The sequence below is a fragment of the Mobula birostris genome, chromosome 9 (assembly GCF_030028105.1).
Source record: "Mobula birostris isolate sMobBir1 chromosome 9, sMobBir1.hap1, whole genome shotgun sequence".
Taxonomy (NCBI): Eukaryota; Metazoa; Chordata; class Chondrichthyes; order Myliobatiformes; family Myliobatidae; genus Mobula; species Mobula birostris.
Window position 1 is genome coordinate 121,124,169 of NC_092378.1, and position 15,880 is coordinate 121,140,048.

Genomic DNA, 15,880 nt, shown 5'->3' on the forward strand with positions numbered 1-15,880 from the left:
TGTTTTAATGAAATTAAATATGTTTATAGAATTATGAGAGGCATAAATAAGGTAGACAGAATCTTTTCTTCCCTGAGTAGAAATGTCAAATATTAGAGGTCATAGCTTTAAAATGAAAGGGAGGAATTTTAAGAGTCTACCAGAATGGTAGATGTGTGGAACGTGCTGCCAGGGGTGGTGGTGAAAGGAAATAGAGTAGTGGTGTTTAAGAAACTTTTAATTTGCAATCATGTTTGGCACAGTCATTATGGACTGAAGAGTTGTTCCTTTGCTGTACTATTTTATGTTTTTTTTGTTGTTTATTATAATAACTAATTATAAACTACACAGTCTACTATAAATGGGTATAAAACATGGCTGAAAGCCTTAGCTTTAACATTAAGCAGATGAGGCGCAAGACTGCCATTTGGATGTGAATAGCTATAAAAGCCATTTTGAAGTTGAAACAACTGGCTCAGTAATATAACTGAGTCCATGCATCCTGCTATTTCTGGTATCACACTGAATAATTTTACAAAATATTCAGTAGTGGTGTTAGATTTCAAACATGGGAATGATACATGCCACAAAGTACAAAGTGATTTTGTTCTTTTTCCTGTTAGAGCAGTAACATCACAGTTCTGTTCTTCCCTTGACTTCTTAATCCTTGCAAGATATACTTGTTGGCGTATTGGTTCCGCTAAAATAAGACTGGCATTTACGACACAAGGCTCAGAGCAGTGCAATATGCAAACCAGCCAGAGTAAAATAATTTATCAGCCCAAAAGCTGAGTTCAACATTGCAAGAACTAATGACATCATTCATTGCTGAGAAGTTGCTGTTGCCCAGATCTTGAAAGGCAGCTGACAGCAAAGTTCTCCGACTAACAAAGTAATGCTGAGAGAATACCAGGGAGATGCAAAGAAGATTGAGGGAGATGCAGAGCAGTTTGGTGAGGGAATACTGGAGCTAAGAGCTGAAGGGAACTCTTATTGCTATAGATCTTCTCAATCTGCCTCGTCACAGCCCTTGTACTTTATATGTCTATCTGCACCTCACTTTCTCTGTAAATGTAATACAATATTCTGCATTCAGTTTCTTCATCCCCTCCCCTACGAGTCATCAGTGCTAACCAATACTGTGCCTCAGAGAACAGTACAACTCGGGCCTCTCAGGCTCGGGTCTGACTGATATAACCAAACAGGCTCGCTTTCTCTCATTCAAGTTACCAGTCTTGTGAATCTTTACTGCACTCCCTCTCTTAGTCCTAACTGTAGATAAACTGAAGTGGGATAGACTTGGGCACTTTTAAGAAGGTGAGAGTAGAAGATTGTCCTTAGCAGGTTCTAATCTGATACCTCCTCATTAGGCTTAGTGATGCATTTTGTTTAAAAATTAGCTTTTGAAGGGGATTTAATTACTGTATGTTAAAAACCCTTTTATAAATGCAAAGTATTCTGGGAATTGCAAGTGTTCATCTTCTAGGTGCTATAATGAAAGTTGGGCATGCGTTTGGTGACGTGCCTTTTGGGCTGGTTGATAATATCCTCTCCAGGGATGAAGCAAAGGAATATATAAACTGCTTGTGACATCCAAGTGATTCTCATGGGACTGAGTATGAAATATTTAAACACACACAATATAAAGCGAATGATCTGCAGTATGAAAAGTTCACTGAATCTTTAAACCATTTACCCATGCTGGTACACTACGTACATTTTCCATAGGGTTACTTGCATGAGTGAAAGCAAGCCCATTTAGCTATATCTGTCAGACCCAAGGTTGTTTTCCAGTCTAAATGTTCAAAATAGAATCATTTTCTTTGCAAATGAAATACTGAGGCGCATCCTAATAAGAAGTTTACAAGGTTATGAAGGAGCTTCAGTGGGATAAACGCAGAAGATGAAGCGAGGTATTCAAGATACAGTACATTTCTTTGCCCCAAGAGTCATTGGAATAAGTGGATTAACTTATGGAAAAGCTGGGATAAGTAGATTCGTTCAGGAAAAGACAATTAAACACAAAAGGAAGGAAGGAATGGAAAGATATGATGATGGGCTTGTATGAAAACTGGAGTGGTTGTCATGTGAATAGGAATAGCAGCCAGAACCTATTTCTATGGCAAACATACAGTCGGCCCTCCTTATCCACGAGGGATTGGTTCCGGGACCCCTCGCGGATACCAAAAAACGCGGATGCTCAAGTCCCTTATTCATCCTGTCTCAATGAGGTGGACTTTAGGACCCAGCGGAGCCCCGGACCTTATTTAACCTGTCTCAGTGAGGTGGGCATTAGGACCCAGCCGCAGAGCTCTGAATCCGCAGTGTTTCTGTTCACGAAAATAATCACAATCACGATTTAAAATGAAGTGGAAATAATAAAGCGATCAGAAAGAGGTGGAACGCCATTGGTCATTGGAAAAGTGTTAGGCTACAGTCGGTCAACGATCGGAACAGTTTTAAAGGATAAAATGAGAAAGGCCCTGCCCGATTAAAGCTAGAATTATTCCTAAGCAATGCAGTGGTTTAATTATTGGGTTTTGGGATTTTGGGTTTTTGATCCTCCACATCAACCCGGCAGGGATGGAGAGCGTGCTCGGGAGCGATCTGTCACTGGATTGAACTCAGGAACGATCTATCACTGGATCGAACTTGGGAATTTCTGTTCCCGAGCCCGGCGCTAAAACATACGTTTCGTAAGTATTTTATATGCATAGGAAGATAAAATATATACTATATACTAAGACAAACGTTTGACGAACTGACACTAAATAATATTAGAAATACCTGTTCCGACTTATTTAGTAAGAGAACTTACATTTTTTTCAATCCTGATCCACGATAACCTACGCACATCCTCCCGTGTACTTTAAATCATCTCTAGATTACTTATAATACCTAATACAATGTAAATGCTATGTAAATAGTTGTAATACTGCATTGTTTAGGGAATAATGACAAGGAAAAAAAGTCTGTACATGTTCGAACAACATTTCCGGGTTTTCTCGATTCGCGGTTGGTTGAATTGGCGCATGCGGAATTTGCGGATAAGGAGGGCCGACTGTACTTTGTACATTTGTAGATTTAAAACCTTGATGCTTTGGATTTGGGTTCACCTAAAAGCCATGATTTCAAGGTTGAATTCTAGCTGCAATAATTTCATTTTTATAATCCAGGTTTTAAAAGGATTCAATTTCAAATTAACATTTAGAATTCCTACCTGTGACTGATGCTCGGACTCCGAATAAAATAACATGTATATACTCAAGAAGTTCTGCAGATACTGGAAATCTTGAACAATGTACATAAAATGCTGGAGGAACTCAGCAAGTCAGCCAGCATCTATGGAGGGGAATAAATAGCAGATGTTTCAGGCTGAGATCCTTGCATCAGGACTGCATATCTTTTCACATCCTTCAGTGCTGCCTGTGTGGAATATGCATGTTGTCCACATTAATGCATGGATTTCCTTTGGCTTCCTCTCACTTCCCAGAGATAAACTTGTTTGGTGGGGTAATTGGTTGCTTAGAATAAATAAATGGCAACAAAAAGATTAAGAGAGAGGTGGGTGTGTATGAGGATTTATTCCTCTTTCCACTGGAGGATCAACTGATGAGATGTAAATGAACCTTAGAAACCATAGAAACTCAAATTTCTAGGCCATTTTTCAGGAGCAATGATTTTCTAATTCACATATCTCACCAAATACAGGTACAATTTCCAATATTTAAAAAAACAGGAACATGAGCAGGAAGGATTTTGATTGAATATACACCTGGTACAGGCTAATGTGACTACTGGGCCTAGTTACGCATCTTGGTCAGCAAGGAGAGGTTGGACTGACGGGCCTGCTTCCATCATGTATAACACTTTGATCTTAGGTAGAGACTGGACTCAAAGCCTCCAACTGTTATTTTTACCCTCATTTATAGCTGCACAGACTATTCAATGTGGGAAATGCAACTGAAGGATATTGATCTAGCTTTTTGCCGTAAAACCATGTCATAGACCTTGAAGAAAACAGTCTACAAAGATCTAGTAATCCCTGTGGGAATATCTTCTCCCTTTTCCCTGTCAGTAGAATGGAATCCATGGGGCCCAGCAACTGCTGTGTCAAGAAGAGGCAATCAGAGAATTTTCATATTCAACACATCAAGGAAAAGCAACACGTTTAACTTTTTAAAACATTTTTCAATGTGTGGATCAAAGTTTGGTATATATATTCCTTAACAAGGTCAAAACTACAACATCATAAATATTCACTTATAGTTTAGAAAGCTGATTATATTATAATCTATTGAATTTGATCATCTGGGTTGAGTACCAGAGGATGTAGGCTCAATTCTTCCATGGAAGGATGGCACTGAAAATCAGGGGTGAGCTCTAGCGGTGGGATGGAAAACAATTAAAAATTACTAATTAAACACTTACTTTTAACCAGTCCAGTTGCCTGTCATCAGGCCTGTTTAAATAGCAACTAGTTTGGCCATCATCATTGAAGTTAAAAAAAATAGCTCTAAACCATCTAAAATTTTACTGGTTAACTAATCTTTGTCACTTTAATTAGGATAAAATGGAAGAATTATTTTCCAGTTCATTTGACCAGTAAATACTTAGTTTTGTACAGTCCAAATCCCTCTACCATCAATGAACCATTGCAGCAGTGTGTACTATCTACAAGATGCACTGTAACAACACACCAAAGTTCCTAAGGCAGTACCTTCCAGACCCACAACCACTACCATCTCAAAGGAGGAGAACAGCAGAGACCTGGGAACACCACCATTTGAAAATCCCCCTCTAAGTCACTCACCATCCTGACTTGGAAACATATCACCGTTCCTTCATTGTCACTGGGTCAAAATCATGGAATTCCCTCCCTAACAGCACTGTGGGTGAACCTACACCCCAGGGACGGCAGTGGTTCAAGAAGGCAGCTCATCACCACCTTCTCAAGGGCAACTAGGGATGGGCAATAAATGCTGGCTTAGCTGGCAACGCCCACATCCCATAAATGAATAAATTTTTTAAAATTGCTGAATTTCTTTTTCTATCTGCAAATTGAAGTATTAGCTGGGTTAAGATTGTCTTTTTTTCCAGAAATGTTGTTATTTGATTCTATGTTGATATATTTAGACTTGGATTTAGATCCAAGTTTATTTATCACATGTACATTGAAAGATACATGTGTCACTTGCCTTCACAACCAACACAACTGAAGGATATGCCCAGGGCAAGTCACAAGTGCCACCGAGCATTCTGGCACCAACATAGCGTGTCCTCAATGATCGGCAGAACAATACAAGTAACAAGAGCAACAAAACAGCAAAGCAAATCATGCTTTTTATCTTGTCTCCCACCCACCCACTCACACACACATACAGGCTTCCAACCCTGGGACAAGCTGCCAGCAGCGGCCTTGGCCTGGACACGCAGACATCAGCTCTCCAACTTCCGGCCATGCTTGACCACGGTTAGAACACTTGCTTCTGAGACAAATTCAAGCTCGTACCTCAGACAGGAATGCGCAATCTATTCCATCAAGCGCTGCCAAAAGAATGCTGTATTGTTGGAGGTACCTTCTTTTGGATGTGATGCGTTACTGAGGCTCCAGAGGTTTGTTCTTTCTGTGACTGTAGAACATGCTGTGGTGATATTTTGAAGAAAGAGAATCAAGTTCTTATGTCCTGGCCAAATTTGATCTGGTAATCGTAATCGTAAAAATAGATGGTCACCATTATTGCTATTCATGGAATTTGTGAGCGTACAAATTTGGCTGAACACATTTGTGTCCATAAGACCAATTATTACAAAAAGAAATACTTATTTGTGAAAATTTTGGGAGTTTTTGGAAGACATTTTATAAATTCTGTTTCAAGGTGTGTACATAATTTCCATATCATCAGCACCAGTAGAACGATACAACCCCAATCCTATTTAAGCTGTGGTATTAATACAATACAGTGAAATAAACCCATTGCCTCCACAGTTACTGAACCTCCAGTGGGAAAACTAAACACTCCCCAATTCTCACATGAACAAACTCCTGTGCTCCCTCCCCCAGCCCTATTCCTCCTGTAGACTCACCCCCTGTTCTCCACCAATCTCCAACACTCCTTAGTGCAGACATCCCAACCTGCAAAAACTCATTTCAGGGAGGTAGCACCCCCGCCCCCCCCCCCCCGCAACCCCATACCCACCCCCGTCGACCTCCAAGGGTGTATGTAATACTTTGTTTAGTGATTTTGTCTAATCTGTAAACCAAGTTGGGTATATGCAGCAAATGTGACATTAAAGTATGTACTTATATTAATTATCATGTTTATTCTATTATAACTTTAAGCAAGTCTACAGGGAGTTTGGCCTCATCATGTAGGACATCAATAGCATAGCTCCTGGGCAGCTAGCCAGCTAGTTTAAATCAGGGGTCCCCAACCTTTTTTGCACCGCGGACCGGTTTAATATTGACGATATCCTTGCGGACTGGCCAACCCGGGGTTGGGGGGGGGGCGTGTTAAATGCGACCGGAATATAGGTAATATGTCAACTATAAGTCACTTGTAAGTGGCTAATACACTCAATTTCGTTTCTAAAGGGGTTTATCTAATGAATTTAATATTAAACACACAGCGCATATTTTCCTCGCATGAATGTAGCGATAAGTCAATTATAACAGTGGTCCCAAACCTCCGGGCCGCGAAGAATGCAGCAGTACAGAGGTAGCCAGAACGCACCCAGCACATCATTAAGAAAAAAGCCGAAATAAACAAGCTAATTGATTAGGTGCTGCCTGGCACGTAAATGCCGGCCCAGATCAGAGGCGACGCAATCGGCAATCGGCAATCGCCTCTGATGTAGGCCGACATTTATGTGCCGGGCGACACCTAAGTAATTAGCTTGTTTATTTCGGCTTTTTTCTTAAAGATGTGCTGTGTGCGTTCTGGCCACCGCTGCATTCTTCGCGGCCCGGAGGCTGGGAACCACTGAATTATAAGTCACTTATAAGTCAATAGCATCATAACATTTTAAGTAACGTTTGAATATTAAACACACGACACATATTTTCCTCGTATGAACATGTAAAATCATTGCAACACACCAATATCGCTGAATCATTGGGAGCCCTGGGCTTGTTTTCCTGCAACAACACGGTCCTATCGAGGGGTGATGGGAGACAGCGATACTCGAAGGGAGCTCCTTGTGTCCAGTCTATTCTGCAATTTAGTTTTTGTTGCATTCATTGCAGAAAACTCTGCCACACAGAGATATGTTGGAAATGGAAGCAATGTTTTCAGTGCTTTCGTGGCTATCTCAGGATATTCAGCCTTGACTTTGATCCAGAATGCCGGCAGAGATGTTATGTCAAACATACTTTTCAGCCCGCTATTATTTGCAAGCTTGAGGAGTTGATCTTTTCCCCGCGCTGACATGGATGATTCACCGGGGACATTCACAAATGGGTCACGGATCCATTCCTTTGCACGTCTTGGGTCACTGATGACCTCGCATGCATTAAAATTCAACAGTGCATGACAGGGACTGAGGAAAGGTGCAGCTGACTCATATCATTTCATATTGCCAAATCATATTGTTTCCTCGCAGCCCGGTGGATAGGGACCACTCTTAGCACGAGGAGAGACCAATCAAGATGCTCCCTCTCGCTCTCCCTCTCCTGCTCAAAAAAATCTATTTCCAGGATATTGTATATAATTTCCGGGCGTCAGGGAGCCACTATCGATATGCGGAAGACTCCCGGAACTTCCGGGAGAGGTGAGATGTCTGTTAATGTCTAATCTGCCAAGGGTCACACAAGACTTCCTTCATCAGGAGAACATGAAGGATAAATTACAGTGTATTTTCAGTTTTGCTCAAAGGCCTGAGCATTGCTGGTAATGACACTGGAACCATGATCCAAGGAGCAGTTGGTATGTCACACACTGATAAACTGCACCGAGTGCCTGCACTGCTTTTTTTAAGTTAGTATATTTTGTTACAAATACATTGTTTCAGGAAATTTTGCAAGGCTTCATCCTAATGCTAATTAAAATAAAATGTCTCAGATTCTTCATATTATCCAACTTTCATTTAATTGGATTATAACCCTGTTTTTTTAAAACCAAAATTTGCCAATTCCTAATTAACTAGCCTAATTAAGCCTATATTCAATCATATACTTTTACTTTTGTTGTTGGAATTATTTGTTGTCTGACTTACCCGAAAGTAATTTGATGATGATCTTAAATTGATTTATTACTAGATTAAGACTAGCACAGTACAATGGGCTGAATGGCCTGTCCAGTGCAGTACTGTTCTGTGTTCTGTTACTGGACACTGTATCTCCTTTCAGCTATCGCTGCTCTAGTTCAAAGTACATTTGCTATCAAAGCATGTGTACATCATACAACCTTGAGATTCATCTTCTCACAGGCAGTCACAAAACAAAAAAAAATCCCCAAAAGAACCCGTTAATAAAGGACTATCAAACACCCAATGCGCAGAGAGAAAAAAAAAGTGCAAACAATAAAAGTAAGCAAGTAGCATTGAGAATGGAAGTTATACGGAAGACATGAACCCAGGCATCACTGCAGCTGGTGCAGACCACAGCCTCAGTTCACCCCAGAGCCGCATAAGTGTCACGAGACCGCACCCACGAAGTCACCAGAACACTAGTTTGCAAAGACAAGTTTATCTTATCAATAATTGGAGCAGTGTCATTGATTGCCCTGCTATCCCTGCGTGCCAATTCTCTGAAGATTCCTGATCTGCATTCTTCAGGTTGTAGTTATTTTTTGTTGAATGAATCACAAATAGTTCCTTTCCTTACTCCACAGGATAAATCATACAAATTGCCTCACAAGATGGGACCTTCATTTACGAAATAAAATTGCATTTTAGATTACTAGTATTTCTAGTAAGTATTCTGTGCAATGTGATTGTGCAACTGAAGGATTTCTGAGAACGTATTCAGGGCCACACAAGGCAACTTATTTTCCTACTGCAAGCATAATCAGAAATTGGACACACACACAATAGCCCAATGATTTATATTTGTTCACAGGTGTATTTTGCTTCTAATTGGCAAGTATATAGGCTGCAAGGAAAAGCACGCAACCAGGCCAGGCAGTTCATCACCTTATTTTGGTCTAGTGCCAAGATGATGGCTTTCTACTGGTAACACCTAGAAATGTCCCTTTTGAATGTAAGACATTTCTTGCAGCTGCTTGTTGCTCAACTGATAGTTTAATGATTTTGCTTTGTTGCAGATGACATGTTTATCAATGTTTAAAGCAAATTTGAATAAACATTTACAGTAGTACAGAACTTCCCACCAGATTAGAGTAGCCACCCACCCAATGTTACTCTGGAATATTGACCATTAATTAAAAGCTGGATGCTTACAGAACAGCCAGCGAGTGGAGGGAGTATGAAACTGAAATGGTCAGAGGCAAGAATCATGGTATGAAATGCTCACTTAAATCAAGAAATACCCCTATTTCCATCAGCCCGCACCACATCGGTCCCAATTACTGTGGTGGCTTTTTGAGATATTGAAAGAGTATTAGCAATTGCAGTACTGTGAAAATTATGAAGCAACTGTTTTACGCAGGCAGGCCTCTGACATCAGTCAAACTAATACAGCAAAAGTTCTGATTTCAACATTATGTTAATCAAGCAGTTTGGAACCAATTATATTTATTATCTGATCTGAGTCGTTTCCTGTGACAGTGTCTGTCCTCTCTGTGGTATTTGCAGTCAAGAGTTCAGTTCGTGTTACACAGAGTGCAGAATTCAGTTCTGGTTGAGCATGTTAATGGATAACAGGGCACTGTGGCCTCATCAAAACCTTGGGCTGGTGCCACAGAATGCAGCTTTGTGCTTTTCTGATTACTCTCCGGCATATTTCCAGATACTGGGCTTCCAGTGAGCCAATATAAGTCAAGTTGATCAAATATTTAATTGGCTGATACAATATGTCTTTATATGGCTTGGTCTTAAATCCGTAGGTCGTTTTACTATATTGGGAGTGAGAAAGGAAAGGTTTGCCTTAAGTGAGATTGTAGTTGCTGATGACATCTCTGCACATTGATATGCTGCCATCTTTAAGCTCTACTGAGACGAGAATAACTTGAAGAATTGGGAGTCAGCTGTCATACACCGTACACTGTACCTTGGGCAAACAGCCCTGGCCCTTTGAGTGACACAACCTAGCAATCCTCTGGAATTTTAATTTGAGTCTAATCATTGGACAATCTACAATGATCAATTAACCTACCAACCGGTACGTTTTTGGTCTGTGGAAGGAAACCAGAGCACCCGGAGGAAACCCACGCGGTCACGAGGAGAACGTACAAACTCTTTACAGTTAGCGGCAGGAATTGAACCCGGATGGCTGGTACTGCAAAGCGTTCAAAGTTCAAAGGTTAATTTATTATCAAAGTATACAACTCTGAAATTATTCTTCTGGGTAGCCATGAAACCAAGAAAGAAAAGAAAGGCAACACAATTATCAACCCCCAAATGCTCCCTCCCTACACCAAAAAAAAGAACAAAAACAGAGCAGGCACATCAACCCCCCCCCCCCCCAATCCCTCCTCACGCACAAAAACACAAACAAAACAGAACAAGCACATTGACCCCAAATCCTCCTCCCTGCACAAAAAAAACGAGAAAGATTGGGTGAAAAACACAGAATATAAAAAACTATAAGACTGGAAAAAAGGTCTATAGTCCAAGTCCATATCCAAAACACAGGATACCTGGGTAACATTCTCCGGGCACAGCGGTAGGCTAATCCCCTCTCCGGTAGCAGAGCAAAAGGCAGCCAGCCACTGCTCACCTTCTGCATTCATCTGAATGTTACAATCTCCCTTGTTGCTTTAATCAGCGCACAATGGAAGCTTTAACTAGTGAAATGGAGTCAAACATCAGCTGGCATCCTACCCCACTACGAGGTCCACGCATGCCGCCTCTGCCTTCCAGAATCTTCTCGGAGATTGCAGGGCACTAGAACACCCAAACGATCTCCAAACAGCAGATCACGGGCTCCAACAGTTCCAGAATTACATCCAAGACGAAAAAAAGACATAAAAGAAGCAAAATATACAGTTTCGTGATCTATCCAGGAGATGTCGACCGAAGGAGCATGACCGGGGGTTGCTACCGTGCTGCCCCAAACTACCAAGCAATGGAAGGATTGTTTTTTCCCTTCTAATTTTCTTATCCTTACTATACCTTTTCAAATGTTCTTCAGAGAAATCCACGGTTCTGATGAATAGGCAGTCTGAAGTAGGCTCCTTTGTTAGCTGATGAAGCAGCACTGTAAGCCTGGCTTCAGACCCGAATACTTGAGATTAAAGGGGCAGATGAAGATTACTTCTCCCCAGTACACATCATTCTTCTTTAAAATAAAAAGAGTTACAGTAGCACATTTATGTCTCTTAAGAGTTCAGATTTCTTGTTCCAATTTGCTTTGTTTGTGAATTAAATATGTTTAGGCGCATGCAAAGAGAAAGCTGTCATATAAAATGAGTACTCACCAATCTTCTGGAAGTTCTTTAACTGAGACCAAGATGCATTTGGTATCAGTTTCAACAGATTTTAGACCATAGAAAATCTACAGCGCAATACAGGCCCTTCAGCCCACAAAGTTGTGCCGAACATGTCCCTACCTTAGAAATTACTAGGCTTACCTATAGGCCTCTATTTTACTAAGCTCCACGTAACTATCTAAATGTTTCTTAAAAGACCCTATTGTATCCGCCTCCACCACCATTGCCGGCAGCCCATTCCACGCACCCACGACTCTCTGAGTAAAAAAACTTACACCTGACATCTCCTCTGTACCTACTCCCCAGCACCTTAAACCTGTGTCCTCTTGTGGCAACCATTTCAGCCCTGGGAAAATTCATCCAAACCCAAACCCAAACCCAAACTCCCAACAGTGGCCGTATCCGACTGTTGGAGTTTGGATGGGACCGTTTCCCATTGTTTGGGTTTGGATGGGACCGTTTCCCATTGTTTGGGTTTGGATGGGAGTGTATCCCACTATTTGGGTTTGGATGGGACCGTATCCAACTGAATGGGTTTGGATGGGTCTGCCCCACAGATTGGGTTTGGATGGGTCTGCCCCACAGTTTGGGTTTGGATGGGACTGTTCCTCACCTTTTGGGTTTGGATGGGACCACGTCCCACTGTTTGGGTTTGGATGGCAGCCGCATCTCTAAGGCTGCAGTCAGAGACTCTTGTCTTGTTTTACAGAGGTGAATGGGATAGCAATACCATCCAAAGAGAAATGGAACTTTTTCATAAGTCTACCTTTCTTAACACCAGACACCCGTATTTCTCTGGCTTAAAGCTCATCCACTCCCTAAAGCTTTCACATCATTCCTGTAATGGGGTAATCAGAATTGCACACAAAATTTTGTATCAACTACTTGAGTCACAGAAACATTGGGGGGGGGGGTGTGGTTGTTTCTTGGAAATCAACACATATTTCTCATGGATGTAGTGACTTGCTCACCTGAATCAGAAAGCCAGGGGATTAAAGTTCAAACTACATTTATTATCAAAGTATGTATACATTATTCAAACTTAAGATTTGTCTCCTCGTAGGCAGCCACAAAACATAGAAACCCAAGAGAACCCACTAAAAACAGAAGACAGTCAAACACCCAACGTGCAGAGAGCGAGAGAGAAAAAAAAAACAAATTGTGCAAGCAATTAAAGAAAGCAAATAGCATTTGGAATGAAAATGAGTCCACAGACACTAGGCCCAGAGTAGGCCACAGCCTCTGCCTCAGATCAGCACAGAGCTCAGTAAATGTCACGGAGCATCAAGCAAAGCCAGCCTGACCCCTGCCTCTGGTCCCAACACCCTGCCTTCCTGGCTCACCATTTAAATCATTCAAATATTGGGTCGTTCCTCGTGCAGGGACCCCAGCCCTGTCGCATCAATACACTCTGGGCCCCGCCATGGACCCCACCACGTTTAAAACTACTCCAGAGATCTCAGCACAAGAGCCCGGGTTGACACACCAGTGCAGTGGAAGGGAATACTGCTGTAAAGGACATTTTCTTCTGAGAGAGGCTTTTAGCTGAGGTCCGGCCTAATATTGTGGAACATTTTGAAGGACAGAAGATTGTTTTCCACCATATGTTGGACAATATATTCACCCAATCATACCATATGGTCATTGCCTTGTTGTACTGTATCGGATCTTGCTGTGTTTCCCACAACAGCAGCTTCACAAAGACTATCTACTTGCTGGTAAAGCCCATTGAGTTATACTTAAAGTGCTATGCAACTGCATTTCTTCCTTGGTTCTACTACTGGGGCCAGATGGGGTAGTTACGTGATAATCCTCCAATGGCTCTTTTTGTTATTAAACACTTGCAGTTGAGGCTGCTTCAAGAGTAAGTTTATCTTAGTTATCGTTGCTGGTTGAGCGGGATTCTACAAGTGGTGTATCTCCTTCTGACTCTCCTCCATGACCTTGACATTTTGCGGCAGCTGAAGGAAAGGCCCTCATCCTATGATTGTATGCTATGCAGTAAACGGGCTATCACAGTGTCTTTTTCTTGTATTGTGTGACGTTAGTTGTGCAGCGCAGATTGCTGCAGCCATGGAGGCAGGCTATGTGATCCTACGAATTTACAGAGAGCGGACCTCTGTAAGCACAGCATCTGTATAAAGCCTGCTGTCAAAACTGCACATGGATCATATTTCATATTAATAGTGGCTTTGATTTAGTTCCCCATTTGAATCAGAGGGCCTCAACCTCCAGGTTAAACCCAGAACAAAAAATAAGTTAAGTACTGCTCAAATCTTAGAAAGCTCAGTGAAATGAAGATGGAAAATGAGGGGAAGTGGGGGAAGGAAGAAATTTTAGTGAATGATTGGATGTCTAATATTCCACAACTTTTGGGTTTAGAGCTAGTTTTAAAATAGCAAGAGTTCTTATTTCAGATAACTGCAAATGATTAGTTCCCTCTCCCCTCCATCACTGGTTTTATTCAGAATTAACCTGCACCATTGATCTGCATTGTGTTAACAATGACTTAATTTGGATTGTGAAAGAATTGTACTGCAACAGCCACTTGATAATTATCATCTATTTAGGGGATGTGCTCAGAACAGAGTTATGAGGCTAATTGGCCTTCCTTTGTTCCTATATTTCCACACGATGTTCAGGCCCTTCCACTGATGGTTCAGGTATTAGAAGAGGTGAGATTCTAGTGCATATTTTTTTGGTGGTAGCCCTCTAAAGTACGTGGAACAGGAAGCCACAGAAGAAAACCTTCTGTCATTACAATAATACTTATTATGCACCTACACGATAAAAGTATGAAGAAGTGAGACATCATGGAAGGGAGAAGAATTAACAATATATAAAACTGAGACAAAGAGAACAAATGGCTAGAGAAGGTGCTTTGGACTGTGTTGTGAGGCCATGGAATTTAATTTCCACAGAAGTGTAATTAATACCAGTATCGGAGATCAGTTGGCATGCTCACAGTCTTTTTCCTAAGGCAGGGAGTCCAAAATTAGAGGACATAGGCTAAAGGTGAGAAGGGAAAGATTTAAAGAGGAACTGAAAGACAGTTTTATCACTAGGGGGTGGTAGAGACAGATGCAATTACAGCATTTTAAAGACATTTGGACGGGTGAATGGATAGGAAAGATTCAGAGGGATACAGGGAGGAGATAGAGATCTTAGTGATATGGTGTCATGACAAGAACCTTTCCCTCAAAGGCAACAAAACAAGGGAGATGGTGTGTGTGCTCCTGTCTGCAACAACAGTTTTGAGGTTGAGACTTTCAAATGCCTAACTGTGAACATCACCAATAGCCCAATAGCCTGTCCACAAACAACCTGGTTGATGTCGTGGCCAAGAAAGCTCATCCATGTCTCCACTTCCTCAGGAGACTAAAGAAATTTGGCATGTCCCCAGAGAGCAATTTATTGATACACCACAGAAAGCATTCTGTTTGGATGAACAATGGCTTGGTATGGCAACTAATCTGCGCATGACTGCAAGAAACTACAGAGAGTTGTGGACATAGCACAGCACATCACGCGAACTAATATGGCCTCTGTGTACTCTGTCTATAGTTCTCGCTGCCTTGGTGAAGCAACCAGCATAATCAAAGGCCCCATCTGCCCCAGATGTACTCTCTTTTCCCCTATCCCAATTGGCAAAAGATATAAAAGTACGTACCACCAGGCTCAAGGGCAGCCTCTATCCTACTGTTATCAGACTCTTGAATGGATCTTTTGTATGATAAGATGAACTCTCGACTTCATAACCTCCCTTGCAGTGATATTGCACTTTAATGTTTACCTCTTTTTCAGGAGCCTTTTTACGTTATTGTGCATTGTTATTGTTTTACCTTACTTTACCTCAAAGCACAGTGTAATGATTTGTCCTGTATGAATAGTACGCAGGACCAGCAGTATCTCCGTACATGTGACAATAATAAACGAATATCAATATCAAATGCAGGCAAATGGGATTAGCTCAGGTTGACACATTGATCACCAGGGCTGAGTTGAGGCCTAAGAGCCTGTTATCCATGCTCTGAAACTTTATGCCATGGGGAAACAATTTCTAACTACCCGAATTCTGCATTTCATATAAGATCATCATGTACTTAAAAATATTTCCTTGAAAATTTGCTGAGTATAATGTGTTTTCTTTATGTGTTGAAATGATGGGTTGCAATACCGTGTTAAATGACCCCACCATTTTACACATGCTCTGCGGTTGCAGTTGAATGATGTCCTGTCTCGGTTATTACTTGTTGTCAGAATGATGGTGAGACTAATGTTCTTCATTATTCTTACTGTCAGGGTTACATCTCTCTGCTGCTGAGTTTGTAAAAATGCCATCTTGCCATTTG

At 41.4% G+C, this 15,880-nt stretch overlaps 2 protein-coding genes across 6 annotated transcripts in view; one reads left to right on the top strand and one right to left on the bottom strand.

Annotated features, from left to right (window-relative positions):
- LOC140203032 (cholesin-like) overlaps window positions 1–15,880 on the top strand; it is a 436,104-nt gene that overhangs the window by 316,243 nt on the left and 103,981 nt on the right. The window lies entirely within an intron of this gene.
- Window positions 1–15,880, bottom strand: part of LOC140203031 (probable G-protein coupled receptor 146) — a 155,809-nt gene that overhangs the window by 82,833 nt on the left and 57,096 nt on the right. Inside the window, exon 2 of one of the 5 annotated variants that reach the window (XR_011887269.1) lies at window positions 5,507–5,681. The exons of the other annotated variants lie outside the window; for them this stretch is intronic. The gene's annotated coding sequence lies outside the window, so the exon portion shown is untranslated. Of the gene's footprint in view, window positions 1–5,506; window positions 5,682–15,880 lie in introns of those variants that run through there. 5 annotated transcript variants of the gene reach the window in all.